Source organism: Dipodomys spectabilis, unplaced genomic scaffold, assembly GCF_019054845.1.
Source record: "Dipodomys spectabilis isolate Male_0828 unplaced genomic scaffold, ASM1905484v1 ptg000167l, whole genome shotgun sequence".
Taxonomy (NCBI): domain Eukaryota; kingdom Metazoa; phylum Chordata; class Mammalia; order Rodentia; family Heteromyidae; genus Dipodomys; species Dipodomys spectabilis.
In genome coordinates this window covers 185198-212561 of record NW_024870844.1, presented here as the reverse complement: position 1 = coordinate 212561, position 27364 = coordinate 185198, and positions in this window count along the sequence as shown.

Sequence of the window (27364 nt, the reverse complement as noted above, 5' to 3'; positions counted from 1 at the left end):
ACAACTTTGGTGTGGGGGGGGGCGGGGAGAATTGGGGGGGCGGGGGAGGATGGGAAGGGATGGGAAGGGGAAACAAAGGAGGAGGCTACTATGCTTGATAAGAAATGTACTCATTATCTTGTCCATGTAATTGTAACCCCTCTGTACAGTATTTTCACAATTAAAAAAGAAGCCAATAGAATAAGATTTTCTTTTTTGGTTGTTGTAAAGAGGGGATAAAGTTACATAACTAAGGAAATGAGTACAATTGTTGTCAAACAGTATTATCCCCTCACTCATTTTCTCCCACTCTATCTCCCTCCTCTTAACTCCCCTCCCTCCCCCAAGTTGTAAAGTTCATTTCCAATATAGTGGCTTGTGAGTATTGATATTGTACTTGTTCACCCTTTGTCCTTTGTCTTACCACTTCTGTGATTCCCATTTCCTTCAGATAAACTTATATACAAGACAAAAAAGTACCAAAATCAAAATCAGTGACAACAGGAGATTTTCTTTAGTAATTCAATCTTGCATCTTATCCCAAATTAAGATGATCACAGTATCAATCAAACTTTTTGATACATGAGACAGACATGATTGATAGTAATTGACCAACAGGTAGACTGACCATACATGATAAAGTTTTAGCCACTTGTTTCTAAACTAAGCTGTGGAAAATTCCATTCTTCAGTTTACAACAAATCTGTGATTTCTTAAAAGCATGGCCTCTGAGAAAATGTACTTTTAATCAATAAAGCTTAAACTGAACAGTCCTTGAAGGCAACTCATTAAACTTAACATATTTAGGATAAAACAACTTCCTTAATGTGGAAAATTAAAGCTAAATTACAAGGCAAAATCATGAGGAAATTTAGATATTTTTCATTAGTCTTTCTTAAGGGCATTATAAATTATGTATTTTTAAGTCACTTTTTTGGAAGCCATTAAAGTCTTAGGTTAAAGGTATTCTGCATAAAAAGTATCATAAATTATAGTCAGATAGGAATAAGATGTTCTGGTTGCCACTGAAAAGTAGGGTGATTATAGATTATAATGATGTACTGTATATTTTAAAAGACTATAAAAATTATTTCAAATGTTTTCACTATGTAGAAATGATAAGTGTGGAGAAAGATGTTTAACCTCATTTAAGCATTATATAAGGTATAAATTATTAAAGCATACCATGAGTATGTACAATTTTGTTTTTAGAATATCATTTTAAAAATAAATTTAACTTTAAATAAGATTAAATATGTGCAAGGTTATGTTTTATGAATCTATTCACTTAATTCATATGAAAAGTATGTTAGTCTAAGACTATATACTAAAGGATGTTTTGGGGAAACGCTTATGTGAGAGAAAATGAGTCAGAAAGCCTAAAAGAATCATCAAATCACTAAACAATCTGATCCTAAATTAAGGAGAGTAGAGGAGATGCTGACTTCAGGCAGAGGGTATGAAGTCATAAGACTTTTGGGAAAGGCCACCATCAGAGGACTCTCAAGTATCCCTAGAATGCCTAGGTACCCCTTGGTACCTTTACTCATTCACTGGCTATGAGAAACTGGTAGGATATATCACCTGGACAAAACCACCACATATTTCAGAGAGCCCTTGGTCAATCCCATTTGGAGATCTGCAAAGCATAATCTCAGGCTTCCACAGGAGATAAAACACGTATTTCCATTTCTTTAATGTTTGTCTATTTGCTTTATTGACATGATGATAAGTCTAGAAAGTAGATCCATAGTAGTTTTTTGGGGGAGGGTGTGGCCTGAACTCTGGGCCTGGACTCTGTCCCTCAGCTCTTCAGCTCAAGGCTAGCACTCTACCACTTGAGCCACAACGCCACTTCCGGCTTTTTTCTTTTTTTGCTTATGTGGTGCTGAGGAATCGAACCCAGGGCCTCATGCATGCAAGGCAAGTGCTCTACCACTGGGCCACCTTCCCAGCCCTCATAGTAGTTATTAAGTAGAGGAAATAGCCTTACAATTCCATGTTTTCAGCTACTGTATTTAATTGGGCCTGTTTTATTTAAACAATGGTGATGAAGCAAAACAACTTTTCCCAGCTCCATTGCAATGAAAATGCACAATTAAAATATTTTCCCAACATCCAAGATAAAAATTGACCTATGTTTATTAATAAGCAGGCTAATTATTGCATTACATAGTAATTCACATAGGTATGGCTCACTTCTCATCTTTCATTTTCTTGCTAAGTATGTCTGTTGGTACTTGACTAAGGCTTTGTCATCTCAGGGATTCCTCATCATGCTATGCATTATTTATATTAGTGTATATTAACTGTACAAAACAGTAGATTTCATATGACATTTTTCTGTCAGGGACCACTAATCAGACTGTCATGGTGCCTTTACACATACCCAAGCGTGCTTTCAGCCTTGCTTAGGGAGATCAGTAGTTCCTGACAATTTTCATACATGTATATAAGGTAGTTTGATTGTACTTACTGCACCCTACTACTCACAGTTACCTCTCTAACCCCTCCTACTTGTCCCTATTCCTAAATAATCTCCTTTTACATTCATTTTTTTTTAATCTATATGACAAAATATGTGACACTTGTCTTTCTAAGTATGACTTATTTTGTCTAATATGATCATTTCCATTTCCATCTATTTTCCTGCAAACAACATGATTTCATTCTTAATGGCTGAATAATATTCCAGAGTGTGTGTGTGTGAGTTTCCTTTATCTATTCATCTGTTGAAAAGTCCTAAGCTAATTCCATGACTTGGATATTATGAACAGTACGGCAATAAAATCAGTGCACAGGTATGCCTACTGTATCCTGCCTTTGATTCCTTTGGATATTTGGATATATCCATATATTTGGATGGATAGATAGATAGAGATATAGAAAGATATATCCAAGAGAATTTAGAGTAATAAATGTGCATGATTATAAATACAAAGTTTACACAGTAAAGCAAAGCCTTACCTTGGACCTTTTTCGTGGGATACTCACAGTTGTCATTTTGTATGACTTTTATGAATTTTGTAAATATACTCACACAAACACACACACACACACACACACACACACACACACACATACACACACATTCAAAGAGTAATGCCACTTCTGAATCATACCATAGTCCAATTTTCCATCTTTTGCGAAATCTCTATTCTGATTTCCAGGCTATCTGGACTAATTTACCTCCTCACAGTATATAAGGGTTTCTTTTCCCCACTCCAAAACCTTGCTATAAATTTGGCAGTGTCAGAGTAGTAGTTCTAGGGATTGAATTTAGGACTTTGCACTTGCTAGTTGAGCAATGTCCACAGTTCTTTCTTTTTTTTGGGGGGGGGGTTCCGGTCATGGGGCCTGAACTCTGGGCCTGGGCGCTGTCCCTCATTTCTTCAGCTCAAGGCTAGCACTCTACCACTTGAGCCACAGCGCCGCTTCTGGCATTTTTTTTCTTCTACATATGTGGTGCTGAGGAATCGAACCCAGGGCCTCATGCATGCAAGGCAAGCACTCTACCACTGAGCCACCTTCCCAGCCCATCCCCAGTCTTTTTAATTTGAGTTTGAGTTTGGATGTTAGCTTCTCAGAAAGGATCTCACCAACTTTTGCCTAGGATGGCCTCAAATAGTAATCTTCCTATGTCTGTCCCCCCAAGTAGTTGTATACAGAAGTATACAAAATACCTAGCACTACTATTCATTTTTTTCCTTCTCTTTTAGGCAGTATAGTGTTTGTACTCAGGGCCTTGAACCTGCTAAGCACTCTAACTCTTGTGCAACACCTCCAACCTTCTTTGTTTTCTTGACATAGTTATTCTGACTGGGAAGAAGATTTGTCATGCTTTATTCTTCTATATTGTAGCAATACATACAATAATAAGGTCTTAGGGTATAAATTTAGGATACAGGAAAACTGGTAGCATCACTGAAGTATTAAGCCCAAGACACAAGGAACAAATCTCTCCCAAAATGTTACCCTGTAGAAGTAGAGCTGTGGCTCAAGTGGAGCTCTAGCTTTGAGCACAAAAGCTCAGGCATAGTGCCCAGGCTCTGAGTTCAAACCCCATGACTGATGCACAGGCACATGTACACAAACATGTGCGCACACACGCGCACACACACACACACACAGAGAAAAAACATTATTCTGACAACTGTTGATCTTTGATCCACCTAATAGTGCAGTGGTACTCTGTTTCTATTTAATATTTCTTGTGTTCACTTTCTGGGAACATCAAAGAAGGAGATTCCTGGAGATATAATTCTACTTTATACTAATCAAACTACAATGTTATATCACTCAAGCAAAGTAATTTACAAATACACATGGAAATTATTAATACTACATAAATATCCCAACCCATAGTAAATATGTAAATGTTACATACTTGAGATCCTCTCAGAGCTAGGTCAACTTGAACACACATTAATACAATGTGGGGATTCCTAACATTTTGATGAATAAGTTATTTGAAAATTAATTATAATTCATTTTTGATGTCTTCATTTTTGGAAATTATGACTGAAAATATCTCTGTCTCTAATCAGCAGAACTTTCAAAGCCAATCAGTAAAAGGTTAATATTTAAATATGTTTATCCTCCAAAGCAGGTGTTCTCATTGACATACTATACTCTGATTCACAAATGTAAGATCAATATAAAATTGTAGGTCTTGAGAAAAGGAAGAATTTAGAGTAGCAAATGTGCATGATTATAAATACAAAGTTTGCATAGTAAAGCAAAGCCTTACCCTGGACCCTTTTCACGAGATACCCATAGTTGTCATTTTGTATGACCTTTATGAATTTTGTGGACACACACACACATGCACGCGCACGCGCGCACACACACACACACAATTTATTCACAACACTGTTCTTGGGGTAGTCATTTCAATGGCTAAATTCTTTTGTGACAAGGTTGCAAATAGCCTGGTCCTTATAACACTACAAAACTAGCTTCTTCAGACCTGTCCATCTATCTGATGCCTTATGACTGAGTTCTAGCTAATAAAATATGTGTTGAAATATGTGCTACCTCCATGCACAGGTCCCAAATGCCAGTATTGGTTCTCAAGGAGGCAGGAGTAAGTCTTGATATGCATTATTTGCCAATTTCTCTGATGTAAATACTCTCCCATCTTGGCTGATTTCAGTATGTCATTAAACATAATGTCATTAAACAGGAAGTTGGGAGAGATTAAATAAGTCGTATTTCTGCCATATAATTATAGTAGCTGTAGATAACCTCAAGAACATAGATAACAGTAAGACCTAGCAATATATATTAAGAACGGATTAACTTTGTTTCTAAGTATGATTTGTTTATATAATTTAGTTTCCATAATGGCCATATTTAAAATCCAGCTTGGGCTGGGAATGTGGGTTAGTGGGTAGAGTGCTTGCCTAGCATGCATGAAGCCCTGGGTTCAATTCCTCAGTACCACATACACAGAAAAAGCCAGAAGTGGCACATGGCTCAAGTGGTAGAGTGCTAGCCTTGAGCAAAAGAAGCTCAGAGTCAGTGCCCAGGCCGTAAGGTCAAGCCCCAGGACTGGCAAAAAATAAAATAAAATCCAGCTCACAAAATTCCTAAAAATTTAGCAATGAATTCTCACTAACCATTGTGAACCAGCTTTTGACATATCATGATTCAAGTTTTCACATAACTCCACATCTCATTCTTTCTTTCTGCCTTAACCAGTTGCTTAGAATGTTGTAGAAGTTCAGGGATCTGCAGAACCTTTGAAGCAGCCTAGGTCCCTGAAAATCTCCTGATTCTGCTGTCCCCCACCCCAAAAAAAGCTGTTGAAAGTAAGAAACCATTTATGTCAGATATTTATTGTCATAGCTGCTATTTTTTAAAAAACAAATCAATCCCCTAAATCAATGGTTTCCACCACTGGTGAATCATGAAACATGGTTGAAAATATTTAGTGAAATACAGATTCCTGGATGCCTGGTGATTAAACTCTCCAGAGTTTGGGGTTGAAATGGCTCCCTCCTTCATCATTAGCCAGGTTTGGGAAACACTGAGCCAATTCATCACATTAAATCTATAGAAGAAAGGAGAGATTTGATAGATAAAAAGGGAAGTGGATCTATTAAAGGATTTGGTATGTTCAAGATCAACAAGATGCTTGCTGAGTTAGGACAAGAAGTAGAGGACAGCCAGGCGCCCATGGCTCACGCCTCTAATCTTAGCTACTCAGGAGGCTGAGATCTAAGGATCTTGGTTCAAAGCCAGCCTAGGCAGGAATATCCAAGAGACTCTTATCTCCAATAAACCACCAGAAAACCAGAAGTGGTGCTGTGGCTTGAGTGGTAGAGAGCTCACATTGAGCTGAAGAGCTGAGGGACAGCACCCAGGCCCAGAGTTCAAGACCCACAACCAACCAAAAAAAAAAAAAAGAAAGAAAAAAAAAAAAGTAGAGGACAGTGAGAAAAGATGGAAAGTCTAAAAGGCATTAGCATCACCTGGGAGCTATTACAAATAAAACATCACTAGGCTCTACCTAACCAGAATCTGTATCCTAATCAGACTTCATGTGATTAATATACACATGAAAGTCTGAAAGCAGGGAAGTAAACAGATATCTCATACAAAGACTATGGAACTCAAGAAAAGAGCTAGAAAAAGAACATGAGATATTACAAACACAAACAAAATCCACAAGTAATCATTATGGGGAAAATCATAACAAATTCTGTTTAGTATTGTTTTCATCTTTTGTTACATATGAAGCATATATATAATATTTTCAGTGCTTACAGTCTCTAAAAGTTTTATCCTAGCTTTTGGGGTTTTTTGTTTTTGTTTTTGTTTTTTCGGTTTTTTTATTGTGAAAATACCATACAGAGGGGTTACAATTACATGGGCAAGATAATGAGTACATTTCTTATCAAGCATTGTTGCCTCCTCCTTTGTTACCCCTTACCATCCCTTCCCCTCTTCCTCCTCCCCCTGCCCCCTGGCCAAAGTTGTAAAGTTCATTTTTCTGACATAAACATCGCATTATTGCAGTGGGTCCACCTGTATCCCTATTTAAACGATTTGTTTTTGCCCTTCCCCTCCACAAATTATACCAACATCAAATACAGTGAGAGCAGGGGTTATACCATGGGGGAGTATCCTAGCTTTTTGTTATGTCTAGATTTTGAATTTTAGTTGGTGAAGAAAGAGAAGTCACTAAGTCAAATGACAAGATTAAATCTGAATTATCAGACCTTCTCTCGGGTACACATAAAGTGTGTCAGACTGATAAGAATGATGCTTACGAAACCCTGAAAATTTTGTTTGGTTTTGTTTGACTCATAATTGTTTGTTTATACCGGATGGTATATACATGCACCTTCACCATTACACTATAAATAGCATTTCATTAAAAAAAAAAAACTAAGCCATTTCCTCTTGTTGTGAAGTTTCCCCAACTCTGACTCTAAAACAATTTTTGTCTCTCTGAATTACCCAAGATTTCAATGCTCATTCTCACTATAAATTCAAATAGGCTTCTTTTTTCCAACACAAAAATGTTATTGAATCTGTCCATCTCTGGCCCAGCAAGGTCCACTTTGAGGGAAATAAGAAATTATGAGGGAAATACCAGCTGGTGTTATGTGAGAATTCTGGGTCTGGTAAGCATGCCTTTTGCTCTGTGGTGTTCTGGACCCTGGAGTGTTAGTAATAGTGCAGATCTATGTACTTCAGAATAACTGAAGATCTCTCCTCTCATCTATCAATTAAGGGAAGGAGACAAGAGAGGAAGGGAGGTCAGAAATGGTTAAACACATGTTACTCATGCCCATCGTCTCCATGTGCATCACCCTCCTGGCATTCCCACCTAACACAGAAAGAGAGTTAAGGGTATCCCTGTAAACAGGAACACTTCCTCAATTCTGCCAAGTGATAGTATTGAGGTTGGCATGCACCAAGCTAAACCCATAAGAACCATAGCTTGGACTTTTGTAGGAATCAAAAGAAAAACTACCAAAAAAAAAAAAAGAAACACTGTCCTACTTTACAACAGAACTGTTAAAACTCCAAATATCTATTCTAGAATTGCTTTTGATCACCTTTTACCCCCATTGCACCCAAAGTCCTTTTGACAATGAATTGCCCACTGAACTTAAAAAATGGAAAGACAGGGCTGGGAAGGTGGCTCAGTGGTAGAGCGCATGCCTTGCATGCCAGAGGCCCTGGGTTCGATTCCTCAGCACCACATAAGCAAAAAGAAAAAAGCCAGAAGTGGTGCTGTGGCTCAAGTGGTAGAGCACTAGCCTTGAGCTGAAGAGCTGAGGGACAGCGCCCAGGCCCAGAGTTCAGGCCCCACGACCGGACCCAAAAAAAAAAAAAGAAAAAAAAAATGGAAAGACAGGTAGCTGATAACATTTTGTAGTCCTGCCTGCTTTGGTCATAAGTGAGATCTACCCTATTCTTGGACTATATTATTTATGAGGCAATAAATTATTTTTTAGTTTAATCAAAGAGGAATTTGATCTGTGAGCTTTACCACCAAAAATGTATTTACTAATGGAAGATGAAAAGAAGAAAAAAATACATTCAGAAAAATGATGACTGGGGACTAGGAAGTTAGCTCAGTGGTAGTGCTGTCCTTGCATGCATGAGGCCCTGGGTTTGATTCCTCAGCACCACATATGCAAAAATAAGTCAGAAGTGGCACTGTGGCTCAAGTGGTACAGTGCTAACCTTGAGCTGAAAAGCTGAGGGACAGTGCCTAGGCCCAGAGTTCAGGCCCCACAACAGAAAAAAAATGACAACTGAATTTAAAATCACCTTTCTTCAAATCACAGGCATCAACACATACCTATCAAAGCCAAATGACAAACCTAGGGAAGCAAGAAGGTAAATAAAGTTTGGAATCTACAATGAATTTCCTGGAGTTGTAGCTCATCTCATTAATAAGTTGAGTGATGGCTGGGAAGGTGGCTCAGTGGTACAGCCTGCCTTGCATGTATGAGGTCCTGGGTTGGATTCCTCAGCAGCACATAAAACAGAAAAAGCCAAGTGTCACTGTGGCTCAAGTGGTATGGCACTAGCCTTGAGCTGAAGAACTCAGGGACAGTGCCCAGGCCCAGAATTCAAGCCCCATGACTGACCTACCCCCCCCCCAAAAAAAAAAAAGTTGAGTGAAGCTAGCCAAAGCATATTTCTCTGTTACCTCTACAATGTGGAGTAAGTGATAAAACCTACTGAACAAGGTTGACAAATAAACTGAGTAGAATTACAATATGAAGCATTTAGAGTGACTAGTAAACATATTTGCAACAGCTATTTTTTTTAATCCTTCCATTTTTTTCCTTCCTTCCTTCCTAACTTCAAAAGATCCTCTTCATTGTGCAGAGTATGCACAATGCTTCAGAACCAGAGATAGATATGCCTGAACCTGGCTCTTGCTTTCCAAGTTTGTTTTGATGTGCCCTTGAGTGATAAATAGGACCAAGAACTTCATAGAGAAAGGATTCTCTCTCTTTTACCAAGTGGGCAAGGAAGATTTACAGAAAGGGACTACTCAAGGCACACCATAATCTGTGTAGGGCATTAGGGTGATATTGTAGAAAAGGCATCCTTAAGGAAGTTTATGGGAATTTACTACATTGATTGCCTCCCACAGAGGCATGCAGCATGTCAGTGTGAGCCAAATACAAAGCTGTGGGTGGAAGAGACCCTTAAATTAACATTATGTATTATTCCTGAGAAAATACATTTCTAAACTAGCTTAGGCTTTCTTTAAAAACAAAAAAAAGATCTCTTAATTGCTACCAACAATTCCCCTTGAAAATTCTAATTCTCCTTGAAAACTATGAAAGTTGGGGCTTGTGAGTCAATACAAAGGCTAAAGTGGAACCTGGTGGTTCTATTATTAGGGTATGAAAAAAATGAAGTCAAAGCCGTCAGGGCTGTGATTAATGTGGAACAAGAAGGTCTCCAGGGTGTTTTGATTTGTGAAGGTCTCAACATGCTTCCAGATGGTTGTGAGAAGTCTTCTCCAAAGCCTCAAGTTCCAGCAATTGACACTCTCACAGGAAGTGTAATGCCAATTTCTATGCAGCTGAGCCTTGGAGACCAAATGCTTTTGTTTATAAGAACTATTATAAGCTATAGAGTGCTTGATCATTGCAGCTGGAAGATGCAAAACTAACAGGCAAAAAGGTGGTGCATGTCCACACTCAACAGGCCCACATGTTTATCACAACTCCACACAGAGCAGGAAGATGCACATTTTGCAGAACACAGGAACAATATTATGCTCATACAAATGCACATCTTTCACACATTTATACCAAACTCACTGCCAGACATGCCACCTGAATACACATGCTTCCCATCCCTACACCCCTAAAGCCATTTCCACTGTTTGAGCCAGAACCAGTATGCCATGCCAAATGTACATTATTAGCCCCACATCTCTGGTCATCATCCAAAATATGCATCATGTTATCCATACATACACTAAAATTATTCTCCAAATTTTACAGTCCACATTTTTTTCATGCGATACACATACCGTGTGTGTGTGTGTGTGTGTGTGTGTGTGTGTCTGTGTGTGTGTGCCAGTCCTGAGGCTTGAACTCAGGGCCTGGGTCCTAAGCTTTTTGCTCAAGGTTAGCACTCCACTTGAGCCACAGCTCCACTTCCAGCTTTTTAATAGTTAATTGGAGATAAGAGTCTCACAGACTTTCCTGCCCAACCTACCTTCAAACTACGATCCTCACATCTCAGCCTCTTGTGTAGGTAGAATTACAGACATGTGCCACTAGTGCCCTACTTCACAGATTCATTTTTAATTAAGTAAAACAATAGGGAGGAACAAAAAGAATAATTTTTATTATTTATCTATGGTACTGAGAACTGAACTCAGGGACTTGAATTTGTTAGGTAAAAATTCTATTACTTGAAACATACCCCCAGTCCTTTTACTTTTAAGGAAGATTTTTTTTTTATCTAAAAACTAGAGTGTGGTATCACTCAGTGTTAGAGCACTTGTCTAGCATTCTGAAGGCCCTGGTTGAATCCCTATTGCTTAAAAAAAATTCATGTCATCAAGAGGCTTTTTTTGTACAACCATACTAAATGTGTCCTGGAAGGTGTGCATCATATTTAATTCATTTTCTGTCCAGAGACTGGAAAGGGTTTGATACAGCAGCTATCTGTGAGGCAGGACCTTCTGCATGTAGAAGTGGTGTAAGAATAATGGTAAGAAGGCTGTCTGCCCTTCATTCTTTGTGCCTTTTCCAGGAATCTACAACCTCTAGGGAGGATGATGTGGCTCTGCCACGTAAGGTGAAACAAAGCCTGCTAGAGGGTAAAAAACATTCACAATAGTGACAGAAGCAACACCCCATGATAAACAACACCCCTTCTTCTAATGGGTATAGGAGATGCTTGCTTGCACCCAGCATTGCAGCTTCAATTCAGGAGTGCTCTACAACTTCAGCCATGACTTTAGCCCTTTTTGCTTTAGGTTATTTTTCAGGTAAGGCCTCATTTTTTGCCTGGCCCAACCTGGTACCATAATATTCACACGTACTATGCCTACCACTTAGCTGAAATTACAGATGTGAATCACCACTCTTAGCTTGTTGTTAAGATAGTATCTCAGGGACTAGGAAGGTGGCTCAGTGGTAGAGTGCTTGCCTTGCATGCATGAGGCCCTGGGTTCGATTCCTCAGCACCACATAAGCAAAAAGAAAAAAGCCAGAAGTGGTGCTGTGGCTCAAGTGGTAGAGCACTAGCCTTGAGCTGAAGAGCTGAGGGACAGTGCCCAGGCCCAGAGTTCAGGCCCCACAACCGGACCCAAAAAAAAAAAGATAGTATCTCACTTTTTTTTGCCTGAACTGGCCTCAAATCACCATCTTCCTACTCTCTGCTTCCTGAGTAGCTATGATTACAGCCATGAGCCACCACACCCAACAACAGTAAGATTTTTTGAGCCAATATCTATACTGTCTTATCTCTTTAAGCCAATAGAAATAAGATTAAACAAATAAGATTAAATAATTTAAAGTTTTGCTTGTTTGGTTTTGACTACATTTAAATCAGAAGAAGGATTAAGAGTTTAGAAATACTTATCTAGCAGTACTTAGAGGATATATTGTGAGAGAGCCATTAAAAAAAATAATAAATAGGAAGTGATGCTGTAGCTCAAGTGGTAGAGCGCTCGCCTTGAGCTGAAGAGCTGAGGGACAGCGCCCAGGCCCAGAGTTCAAGCCCCATGACCGACCAAAAAATAATAATAATAATAATAATAAATAAAAGCCTAAGCGGGGCACTGGCAGCTCTTGTCTGTAATCTTAACTACGCAAGAGGTTTAGATTTGAAGATCAAGGTTCAAAGCCATCCAGGGCAGGAAAGTCCATGAGACTTTTATCTCCAATTAACCACCAAAACACCAAAAGTGGTGCTATGGCTCAAAGTGGTAGAGTGTTCTAGCCTTGAGCAAAAGAGCTCAGGAATAATGCCCAGGCCCTAAGTTCAAGCCCCTGACCAACAAAAAATATTAAAAACACCTAAAAGCAGGTTGGCTGCTTTAAGAATCCTAGTAGGGAGCACAGAGTTTATACCTAAAAGTATAGGATAAAATTTGTGCCCAGAAACTAGTTGCGTAAATACCAAATACATAATGAAATTAATACAGACCAAGTGGGAATGACAATAGAAGAAAAAGAGTTTAGGGGAAGAGGGATTGTCAGTAGTGGGGCTGAACTCAGGGCCTGGGCAACAGCCCTGAGCTTTTTCATTCAAAGCTAACTCTACCACTTTAAACCACAGTACCACTTCCAGTTTTCTGTGGTTAATTGGAGATAAGAGTTTCATGGACTTACCTGCCCCAGCCGGCTTTGGGCCGCAATCCTCAAATCTCAGCCTCCTGAGTAGACAGGATTACAGGTGTGAGCCACCCATGCCCAGCATTTTTTATGTTTTTTTTTTGTTGTTGTTGTTTTTGTTCTGTCAGTCATGAGACTTGAATTTAGGGCCTGGGTGCTATCCCTGAGATCTTTTGCTCAAAACTAGTAATCTACCACTGAGCCACAGCACTACTTCCCAAAAAGGTAGTTTTAGATGCAGTGAACATTCCTAGAATAGGGACACCTTTCTAAGTGTCCTGTACATTTATTCATTCCTCTTTTGATATCCCTCTAGGATATCAAAAGAAAAATAATCAGCAAAATATAACTCCATTTTTGTGTGTCAGAGTTCAGATGAGAGGTCAAAACAATAATTTCAACATGTAGAAGTTTTCAATACATAAGAGTGACAAGTGCAATATGTTAAAGAAGAAGGATGCCAATGCTTTGGGCACAAAGGACAGGGCTTAATGTACAGAATTTTTTGATATATGAGAGTGATAACTGTAAGATGTTAAAGAAGAGGACATGAAGAATAAGGCTGGCAGAGGCTCAGCAGAGGAACAGATGTCTTCCAGTGTTTGACAATGAAACTGGAGGAAATGAGTGGAATTAATGTTTTGAAGGTTGTGGCCATGTAAAAGAGTAGAAGCTTAATAGTCCCACTCTGCCTCCATTTCCCACTTCTATCCCTTTTGCAAACAAGATGGAACATCAGCACAGTCTACCCAGAAGGCTCTGTCTAGAAGAGGACAATTGCTTTCTGCCAACAGAGAACTTATTAAAGCCATTTGGAGCTATGGCCTATTATGGCAACTGCTTCCCTATGGCCTCCAGGTATGTTAATTTCATTTTGAAATGAAAGGATAAAATATAATAGGAGAATGATTTAAACAAAGGTTAGAACCAGGAATGTCCCACTTCGCCACTTGAGCAAATGCTCCATGTGTCATTTTTATTAATGCTATCAGAAAAAAAGGATTTTACTGCCTGTGAGTGGGAGCTTAAGGGCCTTTTCTGGAGCTGCTGCTTGTGCTATGGGAAATTGCATTTGCTCTCTAGGGCCCCTGCATTGATAGAATGTGTTCATTTCCTCCTGGAACAAAAGTAAATAATTCTGCAAGGAAATCAAAAAGTTCAGACTTCCAGGACCACCCTTGTTTATTCTCTAGATGTATAGAGAATCCATCTGGTTGGAAACTAGCCAGCTGTGAGTGGTACAAGTGATTTTTTAAAACTGATAGTCTATTTGGCCTTGACCTGTGACAGCTTTCATATAAGGCATACAGTTGTCAAAACTGCCAAGTGGCATAACACAGGAGAATGTTACAACCTGGATAAAGTCCAAATTAAGTCTATTGTCCTTGTTCATCAAAGAGGGATTTTGTCTCTTAAAAAAAGGGAAAAGGCAAATCTACTGTGTGTCATGTACATATTCCAGTGGTTTAGTGCTAAAGATAGTTTTCAATGAATTATTTGAGGCTCACATATCTTGTGTCCTCTATTTTCGCAAGCTGAATCCAATCTTAAAAGAAGCAACTGTTTTATGAGTCATTTATGTAGAAAATCTGACCTAAAGGCCATTCGTGCCAGTTAATTAATTTTCCTTTGCTCACCAGGCAGCTGTCACAGAAGCAGAGGATGCTCTCATTTTATGCCTAAATTGTGTAAGAAAGGGTTCTTCAAGTTTGAATTTAAGAAACCACTCATAGCTAGCCCTTGAAGGGGAGAAAAAAACATAAGGCTCAAAAACGTTCTCAACTCTCCTTTTCTCCCAATTTGTTCTATAAACCTTTGCTACTATACAATTTTTGGATAATAAAATGTGTACAATAAATATTCCTCTATCTACCTATCAAAAAAGGGCTCCCAGGGTTGGAGGCATGGCTCAGTTGGTACAGTACCAGCCAATGAGCAAAAGCATCAAGTATCAAGTTGGAGTTATGGTCTCAAGACCAAAAAAAAAAAAAAAAGAAAGAAAAAGACTCCTTCCCATTTATGCATATATGCATGTTCTATTGGTCTGTCAGTCAGTTATCTACCCATCATTCATTCTATAATTTATTCATCAATTCAACCATGAAACTCTTATTTTCCTAGTACCGTTGAAGAATCATTCTGAATTACTGTTTAGCCACATATATTTGTGCACTTTTTTAAGTTTTTATTTTATCATAAAGATGCTGTATAGAAGAGTTACAGTTACATGAGTAAGGTAATGAATACATTTCTTGTCTAACATTGTGTATGTTTTCTTTATAGTACTTCCAAAACCAGATCATTTGTACATGATGCCATGCTGGTCTTCCCCAGTAGCATGAGACCCCTAAGGCAAGAACCAAAATTTGTCCCTTCCTCTAAGTGAGCTCTTCCCTTGCTTTTACATCATTTTAAACCATTCTTTCTCTTGACCTTTTCCTCCTCTTTCCCCTCTTTTCCTTTAGGACTCGGCTTAGTGTCTCCTCCCCAGAGGTCTTAAAATACCCTCTCTTTGCCTAACACTTATGCCTAACACCCTGACTTCTTAGTCTATCACAGCATTTCTATGTCCTTGTTAGCTTCATGGGCTTGAACTCTGGGCCTAAACACTGTCCCTAAGCTCTTTTGCTCAAGGCCAGAATGATCTACCACTTTGAGCCACATTTCCACTTCCAGTTTTCTGGTAGTTAATTTGTGACAATAGTCTCACAGATTTCCCTGCCGAGGCTACCTTCCAACTGCAATCCTCAGATCTCAGCCTCCTGAGTGGCTAGGATTACAGGCATGAGCCACCAGTTAGCTTTGGTTTTCACTTTTAAATGCCTACTACCTGGGATACATTGAACCAAACTGTAACTGAATAAATATTGCCAGTGAATATGGATGAAGACAAATTTTATCTTTACATCCCCAATAATAGTTAGGGATTCTGCATTCCACATACAAAAGTTACTTGGAAAATGGATTCCAATACTTGTAGACTGTGTAACTGAAAATATCTAGAATTGAATCAACCTCTGTTTCCATTTTCTTTTTCTTTTCAATACTTCTCCCTTCCCCCACACTTCCTCCTCCCTTTTTCTTCCTCCATCATTTTGCTACCTGAGATCTTTAAAAGCCATTTGGAGCTGTAAAAACTATTCTTAGATAATCTGGAGGAGGTGGATAATGTTATTTCAACAGAGCATAAACTATGAAGGTACAAACAACTGAGATTTTTATATACTTCACTTTAGCTTCATATTTAAATTTAAAATGAGGGCAGTAATGGAGAGAATGAAATTTTGAGAAAGGAAATTTCTCAGTGTTTGAGTGGGGAGTGTAAGCTGAGAATTTAATTCTTAAATATGCATTATGGAATATTTGGCAGTTTTCCTTCTTTATTACTCTCTAAATATGTTGTTCTTTAGTTACAAATCTGAAGTAGGCCTTGAAAAAAATTTATTGTTCATCTTTTCAAGTAAAGTGTTAAACAGAGTTGAGCAAAGGAAGCTAAGAAAGATAGAATCTAATAGGTAACAATAAAGGAAGAGGAAGAAAACTGAGAGATAGAGGGAAGAGGGAAAAAGAGGGTGATTACGATCAAAAATGCTACAACTCAAAAATTTGCACAATTAATATACTCATGAAAATATTGTTTTAATATAGGTGGACCCATTGCAACAATGAGACGTTCAAGTCATTATGTCAAAAACGAACTTTACAACTTTGGGGGGGGGGAGGATTGGGTGGGGGGCGGAAGGAGGATGGGAAGGGATAGGAAGGGGAAACAAAGGAGGAGGCTACAATGCTTGATAAGAAATGTACTCATTATCTTGCCCATGTAATTGTAACCCCTCTGTACAGTATTTTCACAATAAAAATAAATAAATAAATAAAAAGAAAATATTGTTTTAATGGGAGATTCAATATGGCAACAACAGTGATGCCTTCCACTTCATTTCACAATTTCCCATATTATTTAGACTCAGGAAGAAGAACCAACAGAGGACCAGATTGTCAATGCATTTAGTCTCATGAAAAGAAGATTACTTCACAACAGACAAAAACTATGGTCAACCTAAGTGCCATCACCTTGTGTGGACATATGTGGCTGGATAGGCAAAAACATAATCTATCAATGCAATGCAAACTACTCAGCAATAATAAAAAGTAAGTACTTGTATGTGATACATTATGTATGAACCTTAAAAACACTACCCTAAATAAAAGAAGCCATACACAAGAGACCACACATTATACGACTCTATTTATATGAAATGCACAGAAAAGGAAAATTTATAAAGACAGAAAGTAAATTAGTGGTTGCCAAGAGCTGGGGTTAGAAGTGGGAATTAATTGCAAATGAATATGAAGGATTACAATGGAGGAATGAAAATACTCTAAAACTGATTTAAGGTGATGATTGTACCATCCAGCAAAGTTACTAAAAATCATTGAATTGTACTCTTGAAATAGGACAATTTTATGATACATAAAATATACCTCAATAAAGTTGTTTTTCAAATTTAAGATTATATTTTCCTTATGCTGTGGTACTGCAGGCTTAGCTTAAATTAGTGCCCCTTTGATGATAATAAAACACAGTGAATTTTTGCCTACCACTCTTCTTTTTATTTATTTCTGTTTCTAAATTAGACTTGTCTCTGCAAAACAGAAGTGGTCTAGTTTTTCTTCAGAATATTAATTCTGGAAAATTAATTATCTAATGTAAATGAATGAGCTAAAATCACTGTTTCTGAAGCAAACTTTTTCAGAGATTTTTTAAATAAAGTTTACAGATTTTTTTCTTCTAAGCGTTATATTTTCTCCTTTCGTTTGGTTCATTTCACTGGGTTTCAGAGATCCTAATTTCTTCTGGGCTAATGGGAGTGGTCAGGATTTTGTATATCTTCTCAAAGGGAATTAAATTTGCAATTATCCCTAGCATACCATAGACTTGCAAACCCGTGTTTTGGGCAGTCTTCATATCCCTGATGCAATTAGCATATTTTCAAGGTGAAGTGCAGATGTCAAATTAATGTGGAAGGCACCACAAGTGCCTAAGGGTCCAGGTCAATTGGTATTGGTCTAATTGGAAGACGTGAGCCTTTCCTATGAAAGAAGTCCAGGGACTTACGTCAGAAACAAGAAAGGTTCTTCATGCATGAGCAGGGACAAAAGAGCCAAAGAGGAATCTGGAAATACAAAGAGAGGACTTGCTTTTATGGAAAGTTAGGATTCAGAAAAGAGCAGGAAATCACCAGGGGAATTATCATTGTCATTACTGTCACTGTTGTCACTGCTTCTTTTTAGTTACTGTGATATGCCAAGCATTTTCTCGGCATTACTCCATTTACATCTGACAAAAGCTCTCTCAGGAAATTATTATTCTTACTCTTCAAAAGAGAAAAGTAAAGCCCAGAAAGATGAAATTATTTATAGTGATTATTGAGTACTTAGTATGTGCCAAGTACATCACCTCACCATAAACCATGTTAGGTGGTGTTACTATCTACATATGATAGAGGAAGGAAGTGAGCCAGAGAGCATCTAAGAAACATGTTCAGAATGCTACAATTTGCAAACCTCAGGGGCACTTGCTTCATGAAACCCAGGCCTTACAATTATACATCACCATACCACCCAAGCTATCCAGCTATCGAGCTGTCCAGCCCAAAATGATACATGAGACTATTCAATATACTATGTAAAGACCATGAACCATGAAAAGACCATAGCCTTTATGCTGATCTCTTGACTCCAAACTTGTCTAGATTGTTTATTTCAAGTTGGATTCCATGGAGCTATTAAAAAAAAAATAGGAAAAGTCTGTTTCCTTAAATAGAACAGCTCTACTTACTGTTGCCTAAAGTAGCAGTTCTTAAAAAATAACATTTAAATGAAGAAAGTTCTGAAATTCTAAAGAAATCACTTTGATGACAAATCAATCAGAAAAATTAAATAGACAGACAGACAGACAGAGCACATACACAGAATATTATTCAGTCATGGGGCTGGGAAGTTGGCTCAGTGGTAGAGCACTTGCCTTGCATGCCTGAGGCCCTGGGTTCGATTCCTCAGCACCACATAAGCAAAAAGAAAAAAGCCAGAAGTGGTGCTATGGCTCAAGTGGTAGAGCGCTAGCCTTGAGCTGAAGAGCTGAGGGACAGCGCCCAGGCCCAGAGTCCAGGCCCCACAACCGGACCCAAAAAAATAATATTATTATTATTCAGTCATTAGGAAGAATGAAATTATATCATTTGAAAGGAAATGGATGGATCTAGAAAAAAAATCATACTAAATCAAGTCAAGCCCAGAGAGAAATAAAGGGAGTAAACTTTCTCTCATATGTGGATCTTAAACCTAAAATTCAACCTCTCATGTAAACATATATGCATTTATATATGCATAGATAATGAATATGCATATATAAAGTATATGCAAGAGTGAAACTATGGTGTAAACCCTTTGAACAATTAATAGGTGGTTTGTACAAAATAAATATCAGGAAGCTGAATCATGTATTGAATTCAGAGGAGGCAAGAAGAAGGGAAAAGGGAACAGTGGATGAATACAGTCATGATATTCAAAGTACATATATGAAAAAGGAAGTGAGAAATGATGTGACTAGTCGGGAAAGTGATAGGTAGGAGAGAAGAGATGAAAGAGGTGACTCTGAGAGGTGACTCTGATCAAGATGCACTTAAATGGATATGCTGAATTCTAACCCCCTTTTAGAACCATTTGTGGATAAAAAAATTATTTTTTAAATCTTTACAAAGAAGAAAACTCATAGTTCATGTCCTGCCAGACACTTTGCTTGTGATTTGATAAACCAATGTCTTCGGTCTTTAGTTTCCTCATCCATGAAAGCATAATGAGAGTTGCTTATCTTTTACTAATATTACAAGAGCATTATGAGGACCAGATGGTAAATCAATAGCAAAATGTTTTCTAGGGTAGAAAATGGTTGTGGAATAATAATAATAATCAGTTATTTATTACACCAGTTGCTTGGCATAATGTTGGGTAAGCCCCTTTACATGGATTATATTCCATAAGCCTTACAATAATAGCTGTAAGCAATGGTTCCCATAATATCCTTATTTAATAGATAAGAAAGCTAAGGCTTATAGAAGTTAAGCATTTCACCCACATGTCTTAGCCAGAAAGGTGGTGGTACTTCCATGGTTAGAAATAATTTAGGTTTGTTTTTTTTGTTTGGTTTGGTTTTTGTTTGGGTTTTCTGTTGTTGTTGTTTCTTGTTTTGTGCTATGGATCAAACCCAGAACCTTGCTCATGGTCTCTACCACTGAGCTACACCTCCAGCCCTTGGTTTTTAGGGACATGGTTTCACTACATAGTCTAAGCTGGCTTTGAACTTCCAATCCTCCCATCTCAGTACTGGGATTACAGGAATCCATCACCTTGTCCAATTCAATCCTTCTGCTTTAATGGCTCCTTTTTAAAGATGTGTTTTTCTGGGAACTTCAGTTTTTTGGTTTATGTTTTATTTTAAATCAATGGAATAACACATATTCTTTCATAGCTTTTTTTCTTCTATATTTTTGTGAATATCAATTAGTTATATAAAGAGATTTCATGTCGACATATCCATATGCATGCAATGTATCCTAATCAGATTCATCTAGGTGGAACTGAACCTTGTCCCATCCAAATCCACACTGAGCAACTTTATTCTATGACAAGTTCTGCCTAGATTTTCTAAATCTATTCCACTGCATTTACATCTGATTAGAGTGGAAAATGATAATAACAAGAATGGCTACTATTAATTAAGCACCTACTAGTCTGAAGCTAGTGTAAGTCCCTTACACATATAAGTTATATAAAACTTTTACGATAAAACTATTCTCCTCACCCATGGTACAGACAAGAAAGCTAAAATTGGAGGCCAGACAGCTAAAACTATTTAAAACTAAAATTTAGTGCTGATCACAGCCTTAACTTTACTTCACAGACTACACTATGGACTGTGCTAGAAGTGCCCTTGACAAATTCTTCTCATTCCTGTAAACACACTCACTGAAAGATCTCCAGTTTCCTCAGTCCTTCTGATCCAATCTCAGCCTCCCCATTATCCACTCCATCCCTCCATACTCACAAGCAGTACAGTGCCTTCCTTTTTAGTAACTGCCTCTCTGTCCGCTTGATTATAACAGTCCATATTGCAAAGACATTTCTCAAGGTACCTACCAAAAGGCCTCAGATGGACTGAGCACTCAGTATTCAATTCTGAATTCTCCCTTTGCCATCCATTCATTCATTTAAAATTCAATAGATTTGCTATAGAATAAACCAGCTATACTCTCTTCTCCCCAGCTCCCAAAGCAATGATCCTTGATTATGTCAAAAAGAACTATCTTAATTATTTGACTCATCTTTTAACTGCCAGTTATTGAAAAATCTTTGGAAAGAAGATTTCTCCAGGATTTCTGATATATTGTGACAGAAGGAAGGACAAAGCCAAGTCCATACCAGAACCTTAGAATAAGGTGAGTGTTTAATCCAATTCTGTTTCCAACAGATCATGGAAATAGTTGGGATTTTAGAATTCTTAACAATTTCACAAATTTTTGGACATTTTTCTTGCTCCCATCAGAGATGTTTTCCAAAAGCAGGGTTTATACACAGAAAGAGAGGTTCTGAGAAAAAAAAGCAAGTACATCTCATAAAAACCCATGGAAATTAACTTTAGAAATTCTCTAAGACAGTATTTTACAAAAGAGTGTATGGACACTTCATTTGAAAAAAGAGCATACTAAAAAATATAAGGGAAGTATTTTATGTTATTTATGTTATTCAGTTATTCAACAGATAATTTTTAGATCTTTCTGAGTACAGAATATTGCTCCAGACAAAGGAAACAGAACAATGATCCCTGCCATTACAAAGTTTCAGAAGGAAAATAAAATGCATTTTGGTTGAGGGAGGGAGGAAGAATGAGCAATATTTTCAACACAAACAAACAAACAAATAAATAAATAAACATAGAAAAAGCTAGAAGTAGAGCTGTGGCTCAAGTGGCAGAGTGCTAGACTTGAGCAAAAGAAGCTCAGGGACAGTGCCCAGGCCCTGAGTTCAAGCCCCAGGATTGGCAAAAAAAAATAATATTTCCATACAAATTATGATTTCTTGGGATAGATCCTAATAGTCAATAATGTTTATAGTATCTCTCACTTCACTCTGAACACAAAGACAGCCTCTGATATCGGTTCCTTTAATTCTCTTTCCTCTGTAGCCCACACCTGTCTCTATCCCATCCTGTAGATCTCTGGGCATCTCAGTAAAAAGAGAAAGCCCCACTTGTCCACATTTCCTATGATTACCCTGCTTTATTTTTCTTTATAGAATGTTTCACCAAATGTCATATTTCAGCTTCACTTGCCTAACCATTTATTGTCAGTCACATTTCATCAGAATAAACGTCATGAGGGCAGAGGCTTTGGCATTAAGTTACCCACTACATCTGGAGCAATTAGCATTTCCTTGTTCATCGGAGGGCTCAGAGAGCTGCTAAATGGTTCAATGAACATGACAAATCACAGCAACATCTACATACACTTTGGGAAGAAGAAAACTAGACATGTAGAATATTTGCTTGATCTATAGACACTATTTGATGACTTTATGAATGTTAGGACTTCTTATTTAGCATTAATGCTAATTTTTAAAAAAGAGACAGTTTTATCAGAGAAAGCTTTGTGCTAAGACTGAAGAGACTTTATTGCTCTTGGCTCTTTACTGGAAGAATATTCTTTACTTTCACTATAGGTGAAACCAGAGAAATGAACTTCCTGGGTGTGGTTCTTCCCAGCTCAGATACTGTGGACTATGCCTTGCCTTCAGTATCCTCAAAGAAGCATACATGGCTTATTGACATAAGGGATTTCAGGTTTCAAAGCTTCCTGTATAACTAAGCATTCAGAAACTCACTTTGGATTCACAAAAAAAAGGTGGCTGTTGAAACATTGGTGCTTTCTGTAATTTAAGACTATTCAAATTTTTTCATTATTATTATGCAAAAGAATAATTGTCATCACTTACTAAGTGCCCACATGTTAGGAACTTAGTTAAAATGAAAAAATCCAATTACAGGGTACAGATATTTGCATAAATTGATGGATTCGGAGCTTATATTAACCACACAGTATAAAGCCAGGAAGGTTAAATTCGTTTGATTTTATTTTTATTTTCTTTTAATCTTGCTAATTGTTTTGAATGGACTAATGGAAAAACATGATCTTTTCTCCTTCACTCAGTCACCTGGCTGCCCATCTCAGCCACTGGAAGACAATTATCTAAGATAATGTATTATTGTGACATAATTTTGCATTTTTTGGAGGATAACCAAAAAGTGTCAAAATTCTGGTTCTGATACTAATATTATTACCCTTGTCTTTCTACTTCCTTTTAATATTAAGATTTGGAAGTTTTCATTTTTTCATGAAAATAACAGCCAAACCAAAATAAAGTCAATGAACACAGGAATTTTTATAATAAGCTACAATTTGCAAATCACTAGGCATGTGCTCATCACCATTCTCATCTTCATGATCTCAAAGAAGTGGATCCTAAGAAGAAATACACGGATACTGTTCAAAGTAGCCCTCTCTTGCAAAGGAAAAATGGTTTCAGAATTCCTCTCCCCCCACCCAATAAAACTAATATGCCTTATCATCCATTCTGATATTCTCCACAAGAATTGTGTTTCATTGTAAAACTAGTAGAGAACAGTTTTTTGTGTATACACAGTTATTCATCCCTGTTTTCTACAAAGCAAAGGTAACAAACTAGTATACACAAATTGGCTAAAAATTGGCCCACATATCTACTTTCTTTGCTCCTCTTTTTGTTTTCTCCACTTCTATCCTTATACTTTAAAATATCATTACACATAAAATTCTGAAATCTAGTTTGTTTTGAAACATTAAATCATTTTGCAAACCCAGAAATCAAATCTCAGGTAGTCAGATAATTTTCAACAAAGGTGTCAAATGTAAAAGGGAAACAAAAATCTTTTAATAGTGAATGCTGAAGGACAAAGTGAGAGCCTTTAAACTGAACAATGGAATTTTTAAGGTCAGAACTGCCCACATAGCTGGGCTAAAATCAGACATGGGCCAAGGCTGTGAGTTGGCAGTAGGCTCAGCTGGCTCAACAGAATTATTTATCTCTCTCCTATAGCAGTGAATGAATGTCTCTGGACAATTTATTCTTAGCACCTTTCTCATTAGACATAGGTAATAAAGGTTAGAGGTAGGAAATGCTTTCTGGATAATGCCATTCAACTCCATCCTTAGAGATCAGGAAACAGAAGGAAGTAGAACGTCTAACCCAAGCCACACCAATATCAAAGATATCATTTCTGATCCTGTGTTCTCAAGGAGGAGAGGTATCTTCCATCTTCACCTGATTGACTATGGTCTGTTTGTGACAGACTATTAGCTATGGTGAATAGTGCTACAATGAACATGGTTGTGCTGATAGTTTTATTATAACCTTGCTTGTGTTCTGTGCCCAGCAGTGGGATTTCTGGGTCATAGAGTAGTTCTATGTTCAGTTTTTTTAAGGAACCTCCAGAACTGTTTTTTAAGGAACCTCTGGAACTGTTTCCAGAGTGATTGAACAAGCTTACATTCCCACCAACAGTGGGTGGCAGTAGCTGTTGGTAGTAGTAGTAACAATGCTCATTGAAGGGTTTTTGCAAGCAGTGTGGAATGTTGATGGTAGTGTACCTTTTAGAGAATGTGATGGCAGTTATGGGGATAGTAGTTATAGAAGGTGGCATATGTTTGACTGGAGTGTGGAAAAATGACAGGCAATTATTCTTAATGGAAAATTTTAGGGATTATATTACATAGTTAATAAGCTGTTTAAATATGAAAAGATGTAGCTTAAAAATAGCTGATCGAGTTGGGCACTGGTGGCTCAGGCCAGAAATCCTAGCTACTCAGGAGGCTGAGATATGAGGATTATAGTCCAAAGCCAGCCTGGGCAGGAAATCCATGTGACTGTTATCTCCAATAAACCACTCAGAAAAAGCCAGAGTGGCATTGTGGCTTGAGTGGTAGAGTGCTAGCTTTAAGCAGAGCTCAGGCCCTGAGTTCAAGCCCCAGGACTAGAAAAAATAATAAAATAACAAAACAACCAATGTCACCCAAAATTCTCTTAGTTTTATTTTCTGTGACCTATTGCTATCTGTAGAAACCCACTAATATTACAGAAAACTGTAATACTACTCCGATCACAATGATTTAACTATTATTAACTTTGGCTGTATGTGCCTATTTACACATGTGTAGAGAATAATCCTCATATTATTCCCATTTTACAGGCAGACAGGCTTAGATTGAGTGGTTTTGTACATTTTGTCAGAAGTTATTCAGTAAAGGAGCAGAGTTGAATTTAAAATTAAGTCTGTCCAAACCTATTCTTACTCCTTCTGAGATATACAGTGAAGGAACATAGTTGCTTACTGGGTTCGGAGAAGGAAGTTGTAGAATATGATTTCAAAGGTAACTCTTTTATTTCTAAAATAAATAAGGAAATAAAATGTTGCCACACTTTCAAATTTACTACAAAAGACTGGTATTTCTATAGCTAGATCCTTTAAACAAGATAAGTAAAAGCATTTTTAATGAAATTAAAGATCTTGATAAAGGAGAACTTAGTACCAGATATCATCAGGGCTCTAACCCAGTTGGCAAGGAATACTTGCACCTTATTTCCCTTCTTTGCTTTTCCCCTCAATGAACTGAACTGAGGGAACTGTGTTAATAGACAACTTGGTTTTATTTTATTCCTGACACTCATTGTCATGTAATTTGGATGAGTAATTTAATCGTTCTGAACAAATGTTTTTCAATGTGAAATAATAACAGCTTTATAGATTACTATAAAATTGAGTGACACAATATATACATTACTAAAAAAGAAAAACATCTGCAGGCTCTCTATTCAGGCTTCAAATGTGTTATCAGAATTTGTCCATTCAGCAGATGATTTCTTAGACAACTACTAGGCATCTTTGAAGTACTAAGTTGCAGACATGAAAGAAATAAATGGTAATCTATGATCTATGCCTTTGTGAAAATAACATTCCAGTTAGATGAGACAAACAGCAAAATAAATATGAAGAACATATAGAATATTAAGTGGTGGAAATGCTCTAACAAAAACTACAGCAGAGAATAAGGAATAAGGTAGAAGAGGAACTTACCATCTTAAGTTGAAAAATATGTAGATGGGAGCTAGACCCATATCCTTTATCCCATACAAAATTAATACAAAATGCACCAAAGACCTAAATGTAAGGCCTAAATTTTGAAATTATCAAAGGAAAACACAGGGAAGGTCCTTGAAATTATAGGCATAGGTAATGCCTTTCTGAATAGCACTCCTGTTGTCAGCAAGAACTGACAAATGAATCAAATGCATCAAAATAAACAGCTTCTCATAGCAAAAGAAACAATTACCAGAATCAAGAGACAACCTACAGTATGAGAGATAATTCTTCCAAGCTGTTCATCAGACAAAAGATTAATATCCAGAGTATGTAAAGAGTACTAAAAATTCAACACCAAAAGAGAACAGGTGACATTTTCTAAACAGAAATATACTCCTTACCTTGATTATGTAACTGTAAACCCTCTGTGTATCACCTTTGCAATAACAATTTTTATTTTTAAATTCAAGACCAAAAGAACAATTCAAAAATAAATGAGCAATTAGTTCTAAAAGAAATGCAAATGACTAACAAATGTGAAGAAAGGTCTGACAACCTTAACCATGAAGGAAATGTAAGCCAGGCACCGGTAGCTCACGCCTGTAATCCTCACTATTCAGGAGGCTGAGATCTGAGGATCACCATTCAAAGTCAACCCGGGCGGGAAAGTCTCTAAGACTCTGATCTCCAATAAACCACCAGAAAACAGGAAGTGTCACTGTGGCTCAAGCGTGCCTTGAGCTGAAGAGCTGAGGGATAGTGCCCAGACCCAGAGTTCAAGCCACACAACCGACAAAAAAAAAAAAAAAAGAAATGTAAATCAAACTACAATGAAAACCCATCCCACCCAAATAAAATAGCCATCACCAAAAAAGCTAACAACAGGCTAGGAACGTGACTTAGTAGTAGAGTGCTTGCCTAGCATGTGTGAAGCCTTAGGTTTGATTCCTCAGTACCACATGCAAAGAGAAAGTCAAAAGTGGCTCTGTGGCTTAAATGTTAGAGTGCTAGCCTTGAGCAAAATGAGCTCAGGGACAGTACGCAGGCTCTGAATCCAAGCCCAGGACTGGCAAAAAAAAAAAAAAAAAGAATCCTACCCAACCTATTTCCTGCATTGTGATTAGGACATAGTTAACTCTCCCTGTGCCTCCCCACACCAATCTATTCCTATTTTTTACCCACATCTCTCCCTAACCCTAATAATTTCTGGTTTTCCAAATTCTTCTCTGCGGTTCGAAGCCCTTTAACATATAGTTGTTTGATGTCGAATAGATGTATCTGTTGAACTAGATTGTATCTGTAGACTATT